Here is a 21842-nt window from a genome sequence, read left to right on the forward strand (position 1 = left end):
GATCTACTAGGGTGAAATACAGAATTGCTGCTGCTGTCGTGGAGCATATGTAAAACTTGCAGACTGCGATTTACATTCTGAGTTCGCAATGTAACAGCGCCTCTGGGCTGGATGTGTTTATTTTTACGAGATTGACGCCCTGCCACTATTTCATCTGCTTTTTTTATTGGCCCACACTCTACTGTACTATTTTCTTCTAGTCTCCATCTGACGGTTAGGTGTCGTTCATGTTATGTCTAGTTTGACAGCACAGTTCTCTTATCACCTTTTATTGATAATTAGTTAAAATATGCGTAGGGTGGGCTTGGATTCACCTGTATACGTATTACTCTCTTGCCTCTGATCCCACTGGCCTCTAATGGAGTGCTTACACTGAAAAGCAAGGACTATTTCATGTCCAAAATGTATACCGAATCACCACATCTTTTAGCCACATGCATCAAAAGAAAAACCGGTCGAAAACGGGCAGATTCTCAGAATCTGCCCCTTTGCGACTGGTATTTTTGCATTTCGGATGCATCATCCCAAATGCAAAAATCGCAATTTAAGTAATCTCTAAATTGTGATTACTTAAAACGCGATTGCATTTAAGGAATCGCAAATTGAGATTCCCTAAATGCAATTCATTAAAGTGAAAAAATCAGCGATTTCGCTAATATGGGGTGCAAATTATCATGAAGTTGAACTTCATGGTAATTTGCAAAAACTTTGAAAAATGCACTTCTGTGCATTTTTCAAAGTTTGATATGTGATATGTGCACAGATCAATTTCAGGGATGCAACAGGGGGTCCTTTTGACACCCTGGCACTCTTGAAATTGCATTCTCAGTTTGGGATTCTCTAATTGAGAATCGCAAATTGAGAATGTCTTCCCATTCATTCCTATGGGCCTCTACGCCCATAGGAATGAAGGGGGAGGTATTCCTTAATTGCGACTCGCAATTAAAGGAATGTTTAGAAATCGCTATTTTTTAAGCGATTTCTACATGCATAGGCTATTGCGATTCCTTAAAAATCGCAACTTAGAAATCGGAAAAAGCCAACATTGATGCATGTATCTTTACATGCTTTATTTAGCATTTTCAGTGTTGGAAGCTTTATAAAATTGTAGTCGAGAACTGAGTGTTTCTTTAATGAGTGCACATGGTTATGCACAAATGCTGTTTCCATGCAGAAGACAGACCTATTGGCTTTGCCAATTCATGTTCTCACTTTAGCATTCTCTTTACTACCTAGTAACATTTGTAGGCAAGCCCTGAAATAGGCGTCATAAATTATCGCATCGAGACCCACTTAGGTTATGAAACGGGAGATGGTAGCAAAATGTGCTGTGTCCTTTCAAATGCACACATTGTCAATGAGAGTGGTGGTGTGAGAGAGCCCGGCATAGAGTGACCAATTAAGAGTTTGGCTGTAAAAAAATTGACATATGTCCCCTCTGCCCTATTTACATGAGCATACAATTTAAATAAAGCGGATGTGACATCCAACCAATTTTGGCAGATGAACCTGACCCACCAAACTCTAAATGACCCCAGAGTCCTTTACCTCCCCAGGCAGTGGTCACTCTGTTCTGCAGTACAACTCATTGCTGCCCCTGTCACACTGCTCTTCCAGTTGTGTAGCATTGCATAGGAGAAGAGGAGTCTAGGCTGTCAGGGGAGTGCAAGATGGTGGCTGTCTTTGTGAACAGACATGGAGGGAAGCAAACAGCACTCCACGTGACCACCAACCCCCAATTCCAGGTCTGCAGCAGGAAATAATTTCAAGGGAGGATGTAGAAGGGTATAATTTTAATCTTACTGAGAGACTGTAGTATGTGTATGGAGGTGATGCTAAATAACAGAAAACAGAGACTAATGAGGAGCTTGCCTGATTGTTCTCCATCCCGCTCACTGCAGTGTACAGAGCAACTAGGAAGTGACGCCTTGATATTGAAAGCGCAGTCGAGCAGTTCACCACGGTCCTGCAGGGCTGTGTTCATATAGCACCCCATCATTTTATCTGAGTGTGCATGTTAATGCTGTGAAGACACATTTATAAACATATCCTGTCAGAGAATCCCTTTATCCATGGATGCTATACCATACATTTGACTCAAGGGTAGAATGTTACAATGAGATGTGTTTAAGCAGGTTTGATCACATGAACAGGGCAAACACAGTATGTGCACCATGGTGTTTGATTCAAAACTAGGTCACTGAAAGAGGAATCGACAATTGGTTGAGTTCGGAGTTTGAAACTCCGAAATACTCCTCAGGGATTCTGAAGATAGAGGTGCCCCAGGGGATGGGCGTACTTCATCTGGGGTTGCTCTGTGAATCTCCCTCTTCTACTCAGGAAGAGAACTCTCAGAAGCCATCTATCAACACTGTGGCAATGTAAATGCCCCATAATGGAATTAGTAAAGGACGACAGAATGATATGAGAAAGCATTACATCAGGCCAAAAAAAGAGACCAGCTACCATGAAGAAACTGGAACAAGATCTCCAAAGACCAGCTCACCGCCTCCCTCAGCAGCTCCATTCCAACTACCACAGACGACGACCCAAACACCGCAGCCCGTACGTACCATGCAGAAATGGATCTCTGACTGGGCCAACACCATTGCCCCCTCAAGAAAACCACCAAAACACATGGCAAGAGAGCTAGTTGGGTTTCCACCGAACTCCGGGAATGCAGACTAACCTCTCAGGATCTCTGCAACAAACTCAGTTTCTAATTCCACCACAAAATCAAGACCATCTACGAAAATTTTGACGACGAAAACTAACACGCATAACCCACACTTCCCACTACTGACACCATGCAGCCAACAGCTGACAGCTGGACCGCCTTCAACACTGAAGACCCCCTGAAGACAATAAAGTCAGTCCACTGTGGGGCCCCCATGGACCCCTGCCACCCCTCACATCTACCACAGAACCGCTGACATCATTGCTTCTGAGCTTCACTGAACCATCAACCGCTCTCTCAAGACCGCTACCATCACCGACGGCGCAAAACATGCCAAGATCAAACCTCTCCTGAAAAACCCTCGCCAAACCCCACTGACCTCACAAACTTCAGACCTATGTCTCTACTGCCATTTCTGGCGAAAGTCATTGAAAAAGCCAACAACAACACAGTCTTCCACCACACCCTAGCAAGTGGACTCCACGACTCATAGATTAGGAAAAAGGCCCTCGACCGGATCCGTTCCTTCCTCTCTGGCAGAACGCAAGGAGTCAGACTCCCACTCTTCCTCTTGGATCCCACACCAATCACCTGCGAAGTTCCCCAAGGATCCTCCATCAGCCCCACCCTGTTCAACATCTACATGGCATCACTCTCCCCCATCGTCAGATCCCATGAACTCAACATTGTATCCTACGCAAACAACGCTCAACTTATCCTCTCCCCATCCAATTAACCTATCATATCCAAACATAACTTTCAAGAAGGAATGGAAGCAGTCACCAGGTGGATGAAGAGCAGCAGCCTACATCTCAACATGGACAAAACCGAAGTACCATGGGCCCACACCCCAATGCCTGGACGACACCTGGTGGTCCTCTGCCCTCAGGAACCCGCCCAACCCCACGTACTACGCACGCAAACTCGGAATCATCCTGGACTCCGAACTCAAAATGGATCGCCAAATAATGCTCTCTCATCCTACTGCTTCCACACCCTCAGACTCCTACGAAAGACCTTTAAATTGACCCCTCTCGAACTGAGAAAGACCATCACCCATGCCCTCATCAGCAGCAGACTCGGCTACGACAATGCTTTCTATGTCGGAATCAATAAGAATCTCACCCATAAACTCCAGAATGTGCAGAACGCCTCTGCCAGATTAGTCATCAACCTATCGTATCACTGCCACATCAACCAACACCTGCGCACACTATATTGGCTCCCCATCGAGAAGAGAATCACCTTCAAGCTTCTCCCCCACAGCCACAAAGTCCACCACAACACCGGACCCACATACTTGAACTACCCCTCACATTATACGCACCCCAATGATCCTTCTGCTCAGCTCAGCTCTCCCTTGCCACAGTGCCTTGCATCAAGAAGATGAGAACAGGTAAATGGCCCTTTGCCTTCCTCAATGCCAAGGCATGGAACACCCGCCCGCACCACCTCAGACAAACGCTAACACTTTCCAAGTTTATTAAGGACCTCAAGACCTGGATATTCAACGGATTGCCCTGAATATCCTGGACCTGCACTCACCCCCCAGCACCTTGAGACCCATTTGGGTGAGTTTCTGTGCTCAATAAACCCATGATTGATTGATTGATTGAAGAGAGGACTACTGACTTGTCAGACAACAATATTATATTTCAGAATGGGAAGTGTTTGAATGCTATAATTTTTGTTCACTTGGGAGCTACTCAAGCATGACAGTAATTCTCCAAGCTCCATTCTTCAGTCATGCGAATTTTATATTTATCAGGAGGAAAATGTTTTATTTGAACAAACAATATGGTTATGAGATTCAAAATAAAAGATTTTTCTTGGTTCAAATGTTGGCTTCCCCAGCAATCATAAGCAAAGGCTTGTGCTAAACAGTCCTTCACATAGAAGCCACTAGCCTCTACTTCCGACTAAAAGCAAGAGACTTCGAGCCCAACGTCTGACCTTTATTCAACACCTCAGCCCCATGCAGAAGGATGTGGGTGCAAAGAGTGGCATCTGGTCACATCCCGATTCCAGTGTCCCTACTGCATAGGCCAGTGGATTGCGAGCTCAGGATAAGTGATTCGGTGAAAACCTGCACCCAGCTGTCTGTTGCCAGAGTCCACTTATGACCATGTGCAATGGGCTCTGGGCACAGGCCACGCCATTTGTCTCAGACAAGTGCCAAAAGCCAATCCCCAGAGAGATTGGTTTGGCACGCCTGTGAAGATGTGCAGACAGCCGTAGTCAAAGGTTTTGGCCATTGTTGATATCTCGTACCCAATACCTTGCTTGCATCAAGTACTCAAAGGACAAAGGGTAATACTTTGGTGGCACCCTGGAGATCATACAATAACATATTACAAAGCATGTGTATGTTTAAAGCACACAATGACACTTTGGGCCACCTCAGCACTGAATAATAGGCGCTTCTGCTCCTTGGCTATCCTCAGCACATACTGAACACAAGGTTTGGCCTTTGGTCATGCTCATTGTGCTGTCGGCAAACCCTGAGTACACATTAAACAAAGAATGGAACTTTTGGGCATACACTATGTACTGAACCCCCAGCTGCATTGCCCACTATGCAGAACCTTTTGCCATGTAGTGCGCCACTTCCCCACAATCCTCACAAGAGCCATGCAAACCAAAACACCCACCAAATTTAATGTTTATGACCTCACAATATTTTTTAGCAATAAGTGACACCACCTAAAAGCACAATGTCTTAAAATATTAGCACATCTTTAAGCCCAATAAATAATACTGTAATTGCAGTTGCCACATTTATAGTGATATTGGTAATGTTACACGAAATCTGAACTGAAAGCTCATTTATGAAATGTGTAGTTGTATCTGTTCCATCAGGGTGAGGTCATGAGCATTGCATTTGGTGTGTGTGGTATGGTTTGCTAGGGTGCAGTGAGTTATGGTTTGTAGGGTAATCTATTTGAATTTTTAGCCATACATTGTACTTCAATTATTTATTAAAGTTAATATATGACAATGTTTCATGTTAAGGTGTTACAGTAAAAACAAACCATACTTTTATTTTAACTTTGTTTATTCAGTGAGCAGATTTTGTCCAGGCCCTGACCAGGCACAGTTGGTTAGGCCCGACTGTCTTCCAGTGTTCAGGCTGGTTGCAAAGTGAGAAAGATTGGCCCTCTCTGACCCCCTGGCTAAAGTAAGGGGACTCTAAAAGGTTACCCCCTTGGAAGAAATAAAAAAGTAAAAATAAAGAGCTGTGGGATCTACTGAACTTTTCGGGGAACAGCGCATCACTGACACCTAAAATGGGGTAAATGCACCACAGACTTTGGCAGACAAAGGATAAGTCAGGGATCTGGAGGTCCTAGAAAAGAGCGGCACTATACTACCAGACATAGAATATGCTTTGATTGGTCCTACTAGGAGTGGCAGAGGAGGAACACGTAGGAAAGGAACTAGCTCACACAAGACTAGCTAGGAGTGGCAAAGAATAAACACAAAGGAATGGTTATTATTGAGTTGGTGACTAATGATGGAAAAAATGTAGTTAGATTAGGAATATTAAATGGAGTGACATAGGGAGGGAATCAATTAAAGTGATATCTAGAGATTGGTCAGGGGTACTGAGCAGGCCAGGGCCTAATGTTCATTGTGCTAGAGAAATCCAACAAAAGTTACTAGTATATAAGTATGTATTTGTAGAAACGGATTTACAAGATTGGAGTAACACCAAGTAACATGAAAACATACCTCAAAATGCATACAAAGATTTGTTGAGTATTAGACTATGATGATTTTGCTCACTGTGATATCACAGTATATGAAAGCCAATTAGCGGGTCACCCCTCCATAATAAATTAACTTGCTTCAGAAATTTTGTAAATTTTATGCAGTGTTGATATTATTTATTTGTTGCATCATCAATTATTCTCTTAATTTTTTTAATCTATTTTGATGTATGTATATTCTTGATTTTATTGAGTGTTTTTGTTTCAGATTATACTATAAACGCAAGACCAACTTTTATATAGGCGGCAAATTTCGAGCCTGAGATTGCTCATCCTTAGGAGGTAGACAATTTCATCAGCTGTAAACAGAAAACAATCAGCATTAAGAACAATCTGTCAAAATAAAAATAGTGCTTAAACCAATTTGGACATATATTCAATTGCACTTCTTGTAACATAAATATATAAAAAGCCATTTAATTGAACATATGCATACAGAGGCTCATTCATCAGTTGCGGCCCGTGGAGAAAGTTCCGTGGGGCGGAAAGGCAGGCGGGGGAGGGGGCAGGGTGGGGGGTAGTAAACACCGGAATATGGATGATTGGAGGTAAGTAAACAATTAAATAAATAAAACAAATTTCGTAGCACGCGCTGAATCGCATTTTGCAATGCAGGGCGCACAACGAAATTCGTTTTATTTATTTAATTGTGTACTTACCTCCAATCATCTATACTCTGGTGTTTACTACCCCCCACCCCGCCCCTCCCCCGCCCCGCCGTCCCACGGAACTCCCTCCATGGGCCGCAACTGTCATTCATTCCTCCATTCTCACTCTTCACGTGGTAATAGTGCGCTCACAATATGCAGGGACAAGCAAATGGTACCAACAATATACACCGACTCCCAAGGGTACCTGAGAAAACATGTCATAAACATCCATTGAATGCAAGATTCCTCTCTGTTTCACAGAGGAATGTGAAATACATGAAGTTTGATCCACAGTTTTCAACACCAGGGTACCCCATAATGCTCTGTCCCTTCCGGGGCACCTGTCACCAGGCGAAGTCCCCTTCAATTATCAAATCCAGGCAACTCAGGGTAGGGCAGAAAGGTCCTGGACCACCAGCAGGTCAGTCCCCCTTCCTGCCAGACCCCTGCCCCAAAAGATCAAAAAACCCTGACAAGGGAACAAATTCTGCAATCCAGTCCAATTTTTGGGTAGCTCCTGTTCTCTTCTGCTTAACAAACCCGCCACGGGGTTATGAGGTTACCAGCGTACTTGCCCCTACAATCTCCCCTACAAGATGCCGCTCATGCCGCCCATTCACCAATCTGTGAGGAGTTGCTCTGTGCGTGGACGAGGGATCAAGAGGCCAATCCCTCATAGGCTGACATTTAAAAAAGCCCTCACTCCGATGACATCACTCCAAACTCTCAAGAGGCACTACCCACGGCCGCCTCCAGCTTGCTTCTGCCCATGGAGCGACTAATGGTGCACCTCTGCTACATGCAGGGTGCAACCAACAAGCATGTGACTGTTTTGCACTTACTTCATGTTTCAATGAAGATTTTTTGGGGTCAGTTGTGCTGAACACTGATTATTTATGTTTGAATCTGATAAATAGGCCTCTGAGGAACAGCCATGTCAGACACAGATAGCACCGAGGCTACATAAAAAGTGCTGTTCCACCTGAAGAATATCCATACAAAAATAACCTGGTTAGTAGGAACACTTTTGGTCTTTGTAACTTATATTAAGTGGGCATTGTATACTCCAAGGTATGGCTATGCTAACTGATCCAGTCATGCCTACCTCTAAGTGATCTCATTAAAAATTATATATTAACCATCCACCACTGATCTCACACCCACCAAAGAAAAAATTTGAGAACAGTCAGAAAGTGCCTCACGTAAGCACCATCCATGGAGCTACTAGTTGGTACTCACCAGTTGCTCGGTCTATAATCACTGGCAACTTTCTTGGCAGAAAGAAAAAAAAGTGTTGCCAAACTCTCAGGCTCATATGAAGTGGTGAAAAAATGATAATGTGTAGATAATAGTGTCATCTATCAACCGTCTATGTCCCGTAATGTGAAGAAAGGTGAATAAATGTCCTAGTTAGAAATGAGTTGTGAACAACTATTCCACACATTATTTTAAGAGGGTCCACACTCTGTTAAAAGAAAGGGCATGTTTAGACCATTTTAACTTAAATAGCCAACATGTTTCATTGCCTATGAACGCACCTCCACCTCACTGATGTTTTAAATTTGTGGTGGTTGATAAAAACAATAAAAGAAAGAATGATAGTGCCAGAGACAGAAAAAAAGAAAAGTTGTAAATAGTTATCATGTGTTGACATTTTCAAATTACAACACATCTCACACATTCTATGTCTTGACCAAATAACAGTTATTTTAAGTATATCCAGAAACAAGAACAACCAGTAAAATTAAGAGCAGCTCAATGTCGAATTGGATTTCTCAAAATTGAGAAAATAATTGATAATGCAAGAAATAAATGTAGATTGTCAGCACTACACACAATTTACAACATTTCTGAGAAAAAGTCACATGTGTTACTAGTTGGTTACTCGAAATTAATTTTTTTTTAACCTAACTGAATTGATTTACAGGTAAACTTACAGTTTTGATTTGGTGGCTTTGATCTAGCGGCTTATGGCTGTAGTGGCATTGGTGTAGTGAGGGTATAAAGTGCCTTTTTTCCACAAAAGGCGTACTGCTTTTTACACAAACTGTTGTGGAGGTTGAAAGGTCTGCATTTCTATTCTGGCATCAATGTTTCTACATGAAACTAATTCATTGTTGGTGCATAACATTTTAAATATCTGTATAATAATATGTGCAGTTTCATTTTATAAGGAATATATATTTTCAGCAGTACGTGGATGTTCTTTGTAGCAAGTGCAATTTGTTAGAAAAATTCAAATTGCTAGCTAACAATGCCACAGACTATACAGCATAATTCACTTTAATTATTTATTATGACAAATAATTAGGGGTGAAGCTATCAAGGGTGCGGAAGACACAAGACACGGGGGCACCAGGGCCCAGTGCTGTGACGGACCCCTTGCCCCCCTTAGTATGTTTACTGTAATACAATGAGTAAGGGGTGCCATCTTCCATGCTTGCATTAGGGCCCATGGCAACTTTGCTACACCCCACTGCACATTATGTACCTTTCCAGCCGTGGAAGAACAACATATGCCTACTTGGAGCCTTCTCACATTTAGTAAGCAAAAATAAGCAAACTTCAATATTGAAATGCAAAGTGGCAAGGACTTTCCATTATTTGCAACGGGCATTGAATGCAAACCACCTACTGTATTGGCTTACTTTATCCACGCTTTAAACCGGTTCCACTGTGCAATACCACCCAGACAATGCCATACACACATTGTTGATGTGGGTCAGTTGCATGTAGAACCGGGCAAAGGTATTTTCCTCTGGTGAGAGGCACTGAAACTGCCTTTCCTAACACAAACCCTCCTACCAAACAATTTTTCACATAAACCTCAAAGGCACTGATTCATGAAAGATAAGCACGGAATATCACAACAGTAACACGTTGTAGGCGCACACCTGAGCAGTGCGACATATACTCTCGGGGCCCATGTGCCCCTAAGGAACCCACACCCCCTTTTATTAAGAAAAACACGATTTAAAAAAGTAATGTGTAAATTGCGCCTCCAATAATTGTTTGCACTCTCGATTTTCACCAGGTAAAGTCTGTCAATTATCAAGAAGAGGGCAAATTGCACAAGATGTCTATTGGTGGACCTCAGAATGACACGCTCAGCTTTTACGTTGGCTCCATTCCAATGTCTACAACTTCGAACCTGGTGCTATTTGCACAGAGAAGCAACCCACGTGTGCCAGTGATGGCTGCATACATTAGTGGTTGCGCCGTTTGCATCTGATTGGAGTTTGCGTTCCCCAGTTCGATAAATTATACACAATTTATTCATGATTAGTCCCAATCCCGGACGTGACAAATTATATTTTGAGCAAATTGAACCTGGAATAATTTGCAGGAGGTTTTTGTTTGCTGCAACTCGCAGATGTGACCTTCACACGTTATACTCGAAATGTAGTCCTTTTTCACAAGCAAACAGAGGTTTGCACCCAAAATGGAACTGCAGTCCAGTTATAATCACTCTGCTAGAATCAGTCATAAGTGGGTGCGCAATATGCGCCTCGGTAGTTTTTATGCGTTCAATCTATTGCAAAGAAAACTTTGCGATAAGTAACAGACTCAGACGTATGTATATCCCCTTCGCCTCGTATGACCGAGAACAAGACATAATACTGTGGACAGTGGTTTCACTTTCACAGAGCGTTCGCTAGCAAAACAAATGCCCAGAAATGGTAAGACCTTTGCCATACACACAGAACCCTCATATATATATATATATATATATATACTCCATATATGTATTCTTACTCTTTCCTTCAAGAGCCTCTGTACAACAGGCCCCAAGCAAGAAACAGAAAGCAATCCCCTCAAAAAGGAAGCAGACGAGCACCAAGTCTACTATTCACAGTTAGAAATACGCGCACATTCGTAGATAGTCTGAAGTCCTCCCTCGCTGTAATCGATGAAACATGGTAACTTCTTACCCCAAACGGATGCGAGAAGACAAGACACCTCTAAACAATCCCTGTACCGATGGAAAGGAACATTTATCTGCGCCGCATCCAAATGCGTCAGTTCATTCGGCAGCCATCTGCTCCGAGCTCACGAATGAAGAAGTCTTTGGTAATTTCATCAGAGCCCGAGAGGAAGGAAATGGTGGATTGCAACAATCTCACAGGAAGCAGGAAGCTGCATTTACAGCAAGATAACTTTTACAAATGGTTTACGTCTGATACCGCGGCCCACGTATTCCCTTGTTTGAAACAGTTAAAATTGCAGTCGAGCAAAACACTTTTCACTAATTCATTGTGACGTCCAGGCTCGAACTGGCCTATAGGGCAAGCAGGCAGTGCCTTAGGGCTGATCTAACAGGATGGTCCGTGGGTGGTTTCAGAGACATCTTAAAGATTTTGGGGGCCCTTTTTGGAACAGCTTTGAATTTATGATCCAATTTCAGCTCTTTCAGGGCTCTTTGGCCAGGTCACTGACAGTATACAGGCGCACATCTAATATTCAGGGAAAGTGACTGTGTGTTCAATATTGTAACAAAGCAGCAGCTCACTAATGATATTGCAAATTATCTCTGTGACCCCTCCCATTTCTCCTATGTACTGTCCTGTTTGGTTCAAAAAAACTTTTTTATAGATGTTGCATGAAATATAAACATAACATTTCTTTACAAAATGTCTGCAGGACTCCTCCACATCACCCAAAGTGAAAATAAATTAAAGGTAAAATGGTATTTAAAACAATTTGTTGAATCATTAGTAGAGATCATCAGGGCATATCTCTCAGCAGAACGGAGATGGCATCTAGAGACCCCTGAAAGGCTGATGCACTGGGTCAGTGCCCACTTTGGCCATTCCTTAATACATCTCTGGAAGGTTTTTGTCCGTTTGTAGGCCTTTTTTGTGTGCTGTGTGCCAGATTTTAATTAGGATTTCCCTGATGTTAAGATAAACATTGCCTGTAGTAAGCTGAAATTATTGCCTCGCAAATCATCACAGCATGTCTTTAGACGTTCAAAACTGCATACATTTCAAAACATGAGGCGCTTTTTTGGATATCTAATTTAAAGATGGGACCACTTTTATTTTGGTGCACAGGCCTATTTTCTGTCCCTGACCAACCTTGGTGATATGTTTGATTATAACTCCTGGGTTTGTCAACGCAAAATGGATTAAAAAAAAAAGATGAATACTTAAATGTAAATAATAAGTCTGTGCACTTTTAGTTTGCTATTTAGTAGTAATTTTATTGTTTAAATTTACATACACCTATATACAATGTTAATTTACATAAATACACACATAACAGATTAATGGTTAAAAAGGCGTTAAAATAATTAAATATGAATGCAACACGTTAAAATAACGTGGCATTAATCCTGATGAATCAGACCAGTACCATTCAATTGGGCTTACCATTCTCCTCCCAGAGCTTGATGGCCTGCTTAAGAATGTTATAGAGTTGCCCACAACGTTAACAGTACCAACCTTAAAGCAACATATTAGTGCCTCTGGTACTGCTCTTATGCCTTCTGCTTTAAACATGGGCTTTAGTTATTTGGTCTGAGCGTCTAGAAGGGCTAGACACAAGTACATTATGTGCTTGATGGACTCTTTGGCTGAGTTACACATTCTGTACAAGCTGCCAATGTGACCCTTTCAATTCCAAACACATCGATATCCTTAAAAGGGAGATAAAAAAGCCTAAACCGCATGAAAGCTATCTTTTCTTGGGGCTGAATATTAAAATCGAGATAAGATTGCTTAAAACAAGAAAAGGTTTTTTTTACAGTGCCCGGTATGCATGTGTCTAGATGATGCCTCAAAGTCCCTAGTCAGGTTTATGGTTTTGACTCCCTTTTTCAGCACTAACTTTCGAGCTGTTCTTGACATAGATTGCTAGTGTATCAAAATAATATATTGAAAGAAGACAGAAGTCATAAAAATCGTTAAATCTATACTACTATTATAAAGGAAGAACTTTGAACCTTTGAGGCGGGTAAACTCGGGAACCACAGCGCCAATCCACATACCCGATACATCGTTGTAATCGTCAGGGTGTGCAGATGGACATAGGCTATATAAACGTAATAAATATACGTTATTTAAAAAATTCACCAAAGAAAAAAAGTAGTCCCTTGGAAGAAGCGCCGGCCGCGAGGTGCGTGCCCGACGTGAGGAGCGCGGGGAGGAGCGGCGTCCAGGAGCGCAAGGAGGACCGGCGGACATGGCGCGGGGAGGAGCGGCGGACAGGCGGTGAGGAGCGGCGGACAGGCGGTGAGGAGCGGCAGACAGGCGGGGAGGAGTGGTGAGCGGCGGATGAGGTGGGTTATTTATTTATTTATTTATTTAGGAGCGTTGAACGGCGGAAACATGAAGCAAAAATGAAAATCGTGAGCAAGAGGAAGCAAACGGAGCATTACAAAAGTGAGCCACACGGTGCATTACAGGAGGAAAAAGTTACGTGTGCAGGTTACAAAAGCGTACATCATGAGCAAGAGGAAGCAAACGGTGCATTAAAAAGTTACGTGTGCAGGTTACAAAAGCGTAGAAAGTAAACATAGAGGTATAGGAGGAAAAAGTGACGTGTGCAGGTAGCAAGAGGAAGCAAACGGAGCATGAAAAAAGTGAGCCAAACTGTGCATTATAGGAGGAAAAAGTTACGTGTGCAGGTTAAAAAAGCATAGAAAGTAAATATAGAGGTATAGGAGGAAAAAGTGACGTGTGCAGGTAGCAAGAGGAAGCAAATGGAGCATTAAAAAAGCGAGCCAAACGGTGCATTACGGGAGGAAAAAGTTAAGTGTGCAGGTTACAAAAGCGTACAAAGTAAACATAGAGGTATAATACTGCAATATATGGAGGAAGGCTCCGGGGGACCCACAGACAACGTCGGGGCGGGCAGGGGCCCTGAAGCCTAATTGCTCCCGGAGAACGTCGGGACGGGCTGCTAGTATATGTATATAATGAAAAAATATAATTGAAGCCGACAGAAATCATCCAAATCTTTAAATATATCTATAAAAATAAAAAAACATTTGGATTACAAACATAACTAATAATTAACAGTAAAAAATAATCACAACTCTAAAACTAAAAACAATAAAAAAACAGAAATAGATATTACACAAACTATGCCAAATAACACATTATTAAATACTTTGGGGCTATTACGATCTTGATGGATGGAATACTCCATCCCAAATGTGACAGATATCAGAAGTTGCATTATATCCTATGGAACTTGTAATATGTCGGACGGGCTATCCGTCACATTTTTAAATGTACGCTTTTGTGATTTTATCACAAAAATCAAATAAAGCTTGTTTTGATTGATTGATTGACTGAGTATCCCACCCGCCAAGATTGTAATCATGCCCTTAGACACTTTCTAACAAAGTAAAAAACAACATTCTTACCTGAAATATTATGTCCCACGAATTTCTTGTCATCATATTTTCTTAATGAGATTAATGCACAATGATACTTTGCAATGATATTGAGGATGAACATTGCTCCACCACTCTTCAGGTCTCTCTATTGGTCTGCAAATATGATTTTCAGTTTGTGTGTATTAGATCTGGGGGTCTCTAGTTGGCAAAGGTAGGTACCAATCTCCAAATAGGGACCCTTGCTTCTAGTCAGGGTAAAGGGGATACACTCCTTGGATAAACCCTGCTCACCCCCTTGGTAGCTTGGCACGAGCAGACAGGCTTATCAAAGGCAATGTGTAAAGTATTAGTACTAACACTCACTGTAACACATTTCAAACACCACAAATGGACTCCACTCCAGTTTAGAAAACTAAAGTATCTTTATCTAAACTACACGAGACCAAAACAACAAGAATTCTAGGGTTTGCGTTAAAATAATCCACAGTTGTGTCAGTTTTAGTCCAAAAGTACCTGTAGATGCGACAAAAGTTCCTAGCGGCAACTGCAGCGTCAAAAAACAAGCGATGCGTCACTCCTGGGACCCTGGGGAGGCGATGCGACAACCCCGCTGCACGCAGCGGGCGTGTTGCGAGTAATCCAATCTGTATGGGGAGCGGGGTGCAGGTTCTCCGGTTGAAGCGTCTCGCACAGGCACGATGCGAAGATCTTGGGCACGGCGGTGATCCTCTTCTGCCGCGGCCCCTCGATGCGTTGGCGCTGGACTCTGCGACAATGTTTGCAGTGACGTGATGCAGTCCGCAAGCAAACAGTGCCACGGTTCTTCACATCGACCACAGGCTCTGCGACGATATTCACAGCAACAGGAATCTTCCCACACCGTGGCAATGCACTCTGCAAGGAGAACGATGCGTCGGTTCTTGCAGTGGCAACAGGCGCTGCGGCGATCTTCGCGGCAACTGGAATTTTCTCGCACTGTCGACGATGCTCTCCGCAAGCGAGGGATGAGTCCAAAATTGTAGATCTTCTTTTCATCTCCTTTTCCAGCTCCCCAAACAGCAGGCAAGACCAGAGCCCCCACAAATGGATCAAGCACTCTAGGCAGGTCAGAACTCACACAGTAGAGTTCAGGGGGAAGCTGGGGGTGAAGTCCTTTTGTTCCTGGGACTTCTTAACAGGAGGTCAGCTCTTCTCAGGCCCTTGGAGATCTCTTCAAGCAAGGGTACACAGCCACAGCAAAGTCCTTCCCCTTATCTTGGCAGAAAAGCAACGGGAGGTCAGCTCACAAACGCACAGCTGGACAGTCCTTCCTGTTCAGTCTTCCAGCTTTCTCCTTGGCAGAGGTTCCTACTTGGTTCCAGGATGATGTAATTTTCTGAGGTCTGGGTATCCCTTTTTATACCAAAAGTCTCTTTGTTCTCTGAGGGCAGAGAGGCCGTGGCCTAGTCCAAGCCAGTTCTGGTCAGTCCTGGAGAACTTTGCTTACCTGACTCCTTCTTTCCTTTGAGAGAGAGGGGCAGGGTCATCAGCCGGCCATCAGGAGGTGGAGCCAGCATTGTGGAAGGCAGGCACTACCCTATTCAGGCCCAGATGCTATCCCCTCCCACCACTCAAGATGCAGATGAAGCAATTCAGCCTAGGGCTGACTCACTCAGCGACTTGGAGCCAACCCAGCCCCTGTCACTCACAAACAAGACAGTCAATTCACAAACAGGCCAAGGCACACAGAAAGGTCAGACAAGAAAACAGCCACTTTCTAAAAGTGCTGTTTTCAAACACAGGATTGAAAAACCATCCTTCCTAAAAGATGTGTTAATAAATTCTGAGTTCAGGGATACCAGACTTTAATTTTGCATCTTGCTCCTGTGGGAAGATATGCAGGTAAACATTATACACAACATTCCCCATTATATCCTATGGGCAAGATAGCCTTCCAATAGTGAAGAACTAAATTGGCAGTATTTCACTATCAGAGCATGTCACCTACATTAGTACATGCTCTACCTTTCACATACACTGCACCCTGCCCAGGGGGGTACCTTGGGCCTTCCACAGGGGTGTCCAATGTGCACAAAAAGGGAAGGGTTAGGCCTGGACAGTGGGGACACTAGTCAGGTCAGCATGGCAGTTAGCAACTGCACACAGGCACTGCAGTGACAGGCCTGAGACACCATTTTAGGACTACTCATGTGGGTGGCACAATCAGTGCTGCAGGCCTGCTAGTAGCATTTGAATCACCAGCCCAGGCACACTTAGTGCACTTTACTAGGGACTTACTGGTCAAACAAATATGCCAATCATGGATAACCAATCACAATAACAATTTACCCAGGGAGCATATGCACCTTAGCATTGATCAGCAGTGGCAAAGTACCCAGAGTCCTATTGCCAACAACCACAGGTCAGGAAAAACAAAGGAGGAAGAAGCAAAAATTTGGGGATAACCCTGCAAAAAGGGCCATTTTCAACAGTTTGTTTTTCTGATTCTGTGTATTTTAGGAAGTTAACGACTCACCATCTTCTGAAAGAGTAGCCATGACCTTATGTAAAGTCTTTTTCACTCACTGGTGCCTTTGCTTTAAAAATCATGGGTTGTGCTAATGCCTGCCCCAAAATCTAGTTTAAAGAAAAATACAAACATTTCCCATAGGTCTTTCAGAGGAAGTAGCTCCACAAAGTAGTTTGATTAAGGTAGACAGATAAGACTTTTCCATAATAATGCCAATCTAGGTTTTCCGGGCACTCTACAGAGATCAGGCGAACAAGGTACAAATCCAAGAAGTTTTCGTCATGATATTAAGTATTGACCGGTATAGAAAAATGTTCAGACGTTGTATTACATTCTTAACTTTCTTTAAATAGAGTTAAATGCAGCACACATAAAACACAAATGCATTAGAAGTCTATTACGATTATCAATAGGTTTTTATTCCATAATGTACTGCTGGGTTAAGTGGGGATAGTCCCCAGTGGAAGAGCAAGTAAACCTTTGGAAAGTTTGGGAAGAATATGTGAGATGTGCTTTGGTTGCAGAGTGAATGCTTCTATACGTCCAATCTGGTGATTTATGAAGAGCAGATGGGACTCGGTCAGAGGCCAATTAATGTTCAAATGTCCTAATCGACTCCCCTTGTTTCTTTTTAGTGGATTAGATCCTTCTTGGTGGAAGTCTACACATTGCATTTCGACCCTGAAGGGCTACCTTTCCATGTTTTCCTCAGGATGAGTTCTTCAGTTCTGCTTGATTTGATCACATAGACAAAAGGTGACATAATACTAAGTTGTCCCAGAGGCTTTTTTGATCGGGAAATGCATAGACACTTCTTCTGAGGGGTGGAAGGTGTGGGTTACCATTGTCAGAACTCGAACCAACTCCACAACCCCAAACTCTGCACCGGATGAGTGCTGTGGTTATTCATTACCCTCAACTGCCTGCCGCCAAACATCAGCTGAAGGTCACATGGTTTCTTCTGCTGATCAAATAAAAGCCACTGGCTTCATTTCGTGCTTCTGGCCTCCAGCAACACCTGGCACATTTGAAACATTTTTCAACACTATTGATTGTCCTAATGCATTTTTGCTTTGGGCTGCCTACGGCCGTGTTGAAAAAATAAAGCCACAGCAGGAGATCTAATTTTTTGAGACCATACATATGTGTTGGTTCACAGTGAAGCAGTGTGAGTTGGCTGAAAAGTCATCAAAGACATGTTTTTACTTGGTATGGAAGTATGAGTCAAGTAATATAGTGCTATTACCGAGTAGAGTCAAAAGTTATTCCACAGTTTTTTTAGAAGCTTTCCAAGCTGGCCATTTCATATTTGACTAGAAATTAGCACCTATAGATGGATTGCATGTATACATCACCAGATGCATGGGAGTCATGCAGCATTAGAGTTTGTACTCACACATATTGTTTCTAGCAGGCCTAAAGTCATGTGGAGCCCAAGCAGCAGAGTTCAGAATTTACAGATGTTGTATCTTAGCTCCCAGTGAAGCAGTGCAAGTTGGCTGCCGGTCAATGATGATGATGGTGTCATTGCTAGGCAACCTCAGTGCTTAAGGATATGGATTATATAGATTTTGGATTTATAATCAAGAAAATAACTTTTTTCATCTCAGTAATAATGCATGACATACTTACCGTATTTTCCGGCGTATAAGACGACCCGGCGTATAAGACGACCCCCTACATTGCTTAATAAAATGTAGGTTTTGTGCTATACTCGCCGAATAAGACTACCCCCACTTCCAGTGCAGTCCAACGCAGTCCTGCATAGCCATTTTGAGAATGTATTTTATTTTATTTTATATTGGCTCGTTCTTTGTATGCTTTGTATGCTTTTGTAACCTGCACACTTATCACTTTTTCTCCAGGAATGTACCAATTGCTACCTCATGTATTTTGGTTGCTCGCTATTGTCACTTTTGATCCATGTAACTTAATGTTTGCTTTTGTAATTTGTCCATTGTTTTTGTTGCTCACATCAGCCCATTTTTATATAATGCAAAAGCAGTCTGACACCTTCGGGTGTAGTCCGCGCTATGTAAAAACGCATGAAAACATTCCTTCAAATTTAGCATCCGGCGTATAAGACGACCCCCGACTTTCCAGAACATTTTAAGGGGTTAAAAAGTCGTCTTATACGCCGGAAAATACGGTAGTCTTAAGCAATACCCAAGTTTGAAATACTTTGACTATGATGGCCACAATTGTGGTGTGTTTAAAATGTAGTTTACTTTAATGGATTATGTACATGGGTGTTTGTGGGAATCAAGGGGACTTCATATCTAATGATGGACATATTGTGACGTTCTAAATGCAGAGGTGATTTTTTAAATTGTGTTGCAAAGGTGATTTTTTAAATTGTGTTTTAAAGCAGCGGTACGGGTGCACTTTAAGTGACATAAAAACAGTGAAAATGTGGAGACATACAGTTATTAACGAATGCTGGTAAGAGTAAAGTAAGCTTTATTCGATTTTTCAGGTAAAATCATAAAAGCACTACAAAAACATTTATACATACAACAATTAAAAGTATCGTATACATAATCGATACAAAATAGACGCTTACTTAATCATTGAGAATATTTCATGAAAAACAGAATAAAAAAGAACCGTGAAATACAAACATTTCATTAGTGGCAGGCGATGATGAACCACAGGAAGAAAATTTAACACAAAGATTTTCTGTACATTATTACCGTTTTTAAAAAACATGAAACAGCGTAAATGATTTGATCTCCTTCTAACTAACATTTTTTGATATGCAGGTCTACCTTTTCGTAACCCCCATCGTTTTAGTAACGGCATCAAGAATTGTTTTCTGGGGTTCGTATATAGTTTGCAAAAAAACATGATATGAATGTTAGATTGCACCGAGATGTTATCACAAGGGCATATTAATTTGTTAGAGGACCAATCATTAACATTAGGTAGGGTAACCATGCGGAAAAAAATGCCCAGACGCAAACGAGTCAACAACATTCGAAGGTATGGGCTCTGTACGATAACGAGGTAAGTTTGCAAACCCTCAGTTGGTGTGATTTCCTGGTAATTTAGTACTGTGCGCCTTGATTTTTTGCTGTTCCATCTGACAGTTTCTAGATGGATGGTTATCATTTTTTTCAAGGCTGATCTTGATAGTCCAACCAGGGTTCTAGGGTTATCAAAGTACTCTGGGTGGCCCAGATCAGTAAGCGTGGATCTCACATAAGATAACGATTTAACATTGGCTGCCCCGTCTAAGGCTAGACAGTCTTCGATAAGATCTCTATTGAAACTGGCTTCATGTGTAACCCACACTTTATGCCAGAGCAAAATGGGGGTCATCTTAATGATGTCATTGAGATATGCGACTCCTACCTCGATATGTGACATGTACGTGGAGGTGCTTTTGGCCATTCCCAAAAGGTAGCAAATAAATTGGTTTTCGCAGCTCTGTAGGGAGTGGTCTTTCTCAATACCCCATATGCCCACGCCATAGGTGGCCGTAGAGACGCATTTAGCCCGATAAATCTGGATCAGCTCCTTAATAGGCTTGCCGCCAGTTCTATCGGAAAAAACACGCAGGTCGCCTATTGTGCGGCTATAGGCCAGCTTCCTAGCGGCTATCGCTGCCTGCCAGCGGCACCGTCTATCAAACAGAACGCCTAGATAACCGAATTTATCTGTAGTTGCAATTTTTTGATTATCTAGGAATATGGTACAAGGAGCTCTATTAATCTTCCGGGTACAGGGCATCGTGAATGTTTTCGAGATGTTAACTCTGAGGCCTCTATCCCTCATATAGCACGCGCAATTGGTTACCGCCCTTTGTAATCCAACTTTGGTCTGGGACATTATAGCCGCATCGTCGGCATATAATAAAATTGGGACCGGTGAGCCTTTAACAGTTGGATAATCATTAGGTAGGGTTAAAAGGTGCTGTCCGATTGAATTAATATAGTATGTGAAGAGCAGCGGGGCCAGAATACAGCCTTGTCTCACTCCTCTAGTAATCGGGAATTTCTCTGTGCATTCCCCCTGTTTACCATACCTAACTCTTGCCCCTGCCTCTTTATAGAGCTCTTTAATAAAAGTAATGATGCGGTTATCAATACCCAGTTCACCCAGTGTTGCCCACAGCAATACATGATCAACACAGTCAAACGCGGAGCTGAGATCGATAAAAGTTATAAAAAGAGCTCCGCGTTTGATGTGAGTATACTTGGAGACGAGGAGGGACAAATTTAGGCACTGTTCAATTGTCCCTATTCCTTTTCTGAACCCGTACTGTAAGTGGGAAACAACATTATGGTCTTCCTCCCAGAGTTGTATTCTCTTTAAGATAATTCTTCCAGCCACCTTCATTAGTCCATCCAGTAGTGATATCGGCCTATAGCAGGTGGGATCATCCCTGTTACCTTTTTTAAATATAGGGACCACGATAGCATCAGTCCAGGTATCAATGAACCCACTCTGATTTCCCCTATTTAAAACATTTGTGAGCAAGGGGGCCCCAAAGTCTGGTTCTGCTTTATAGACATCTATCGGCATGCAATCTGGTCCTGCGGCTTTGCCTGTTGCACTTTCCCTAATGGTATCGTGAACTTCCTCAATGGTGAATAATAAATCTATGGGGAATGGATGGACTGGGGGATATTCTAAGCCACTATTATGTACTCCCTTTTCTATGGATGGGCACACCCCTGATGGTGTTATACTGTCTCCAGAGATTGTGTGGTTATACAATTGTCTAAAATGTCTTAACCACCTTTCACCCGTTATGGCTAAGTCCATTGTGTTAACACTATCCCTTGGCTGGTATAAAGATTTTACAGCCCTCCAGAAAAGAGAACTGTTCTTCTGCCTTGATGCCTCCATCAATGATTCACATGCTTCCTTTTTCAAAGTCAGCTTT

General features: G+C 42.5%; 1 protein-coding gene across 6 annotated transcripts in view; it reads right to left on the reverse strand.

The window, feature by feature from the left end:
- The window catches only part of LOC147683518 (alpha-1,4-N-acetylglucosaminyltransferase-like), a 717934-nt gene that overhangs the window by 224000 nt on the left and 472092 nt on the right, over window positions 1-21842 (reverse strand). Inside the window, exon 1 of one of the 6 annotated variants that reach the window (XM_086943926.1) lies at window positions 11030-11309. The exons of 4 other annotated variants lie outside the window; for them this stretch is intronic. The gene's annotated coding sequence lies outside the window, so the exon portion shown is untranslated. Of the gene's footprint in view, window positions 1-11029; window positions 11310-21842 lie in introns of those variants that run through there. One more of the 6 variants, XM_086943929.1, reaches the window with a different exon arrangement.

This window comes from Lissotriton vulgaris, chromosome 11 (assembly GCF_964263255.1).
Source record: "Lissotriton vulgaris chromosome 11, aLisVul1.2, whole genome shotgun sequence".
NCBI lineage: Eukaryota > Metazoa > Chordata > Amphibia > Caudata > Salamandridae > Lissotriton > Lissotriton vulgaris.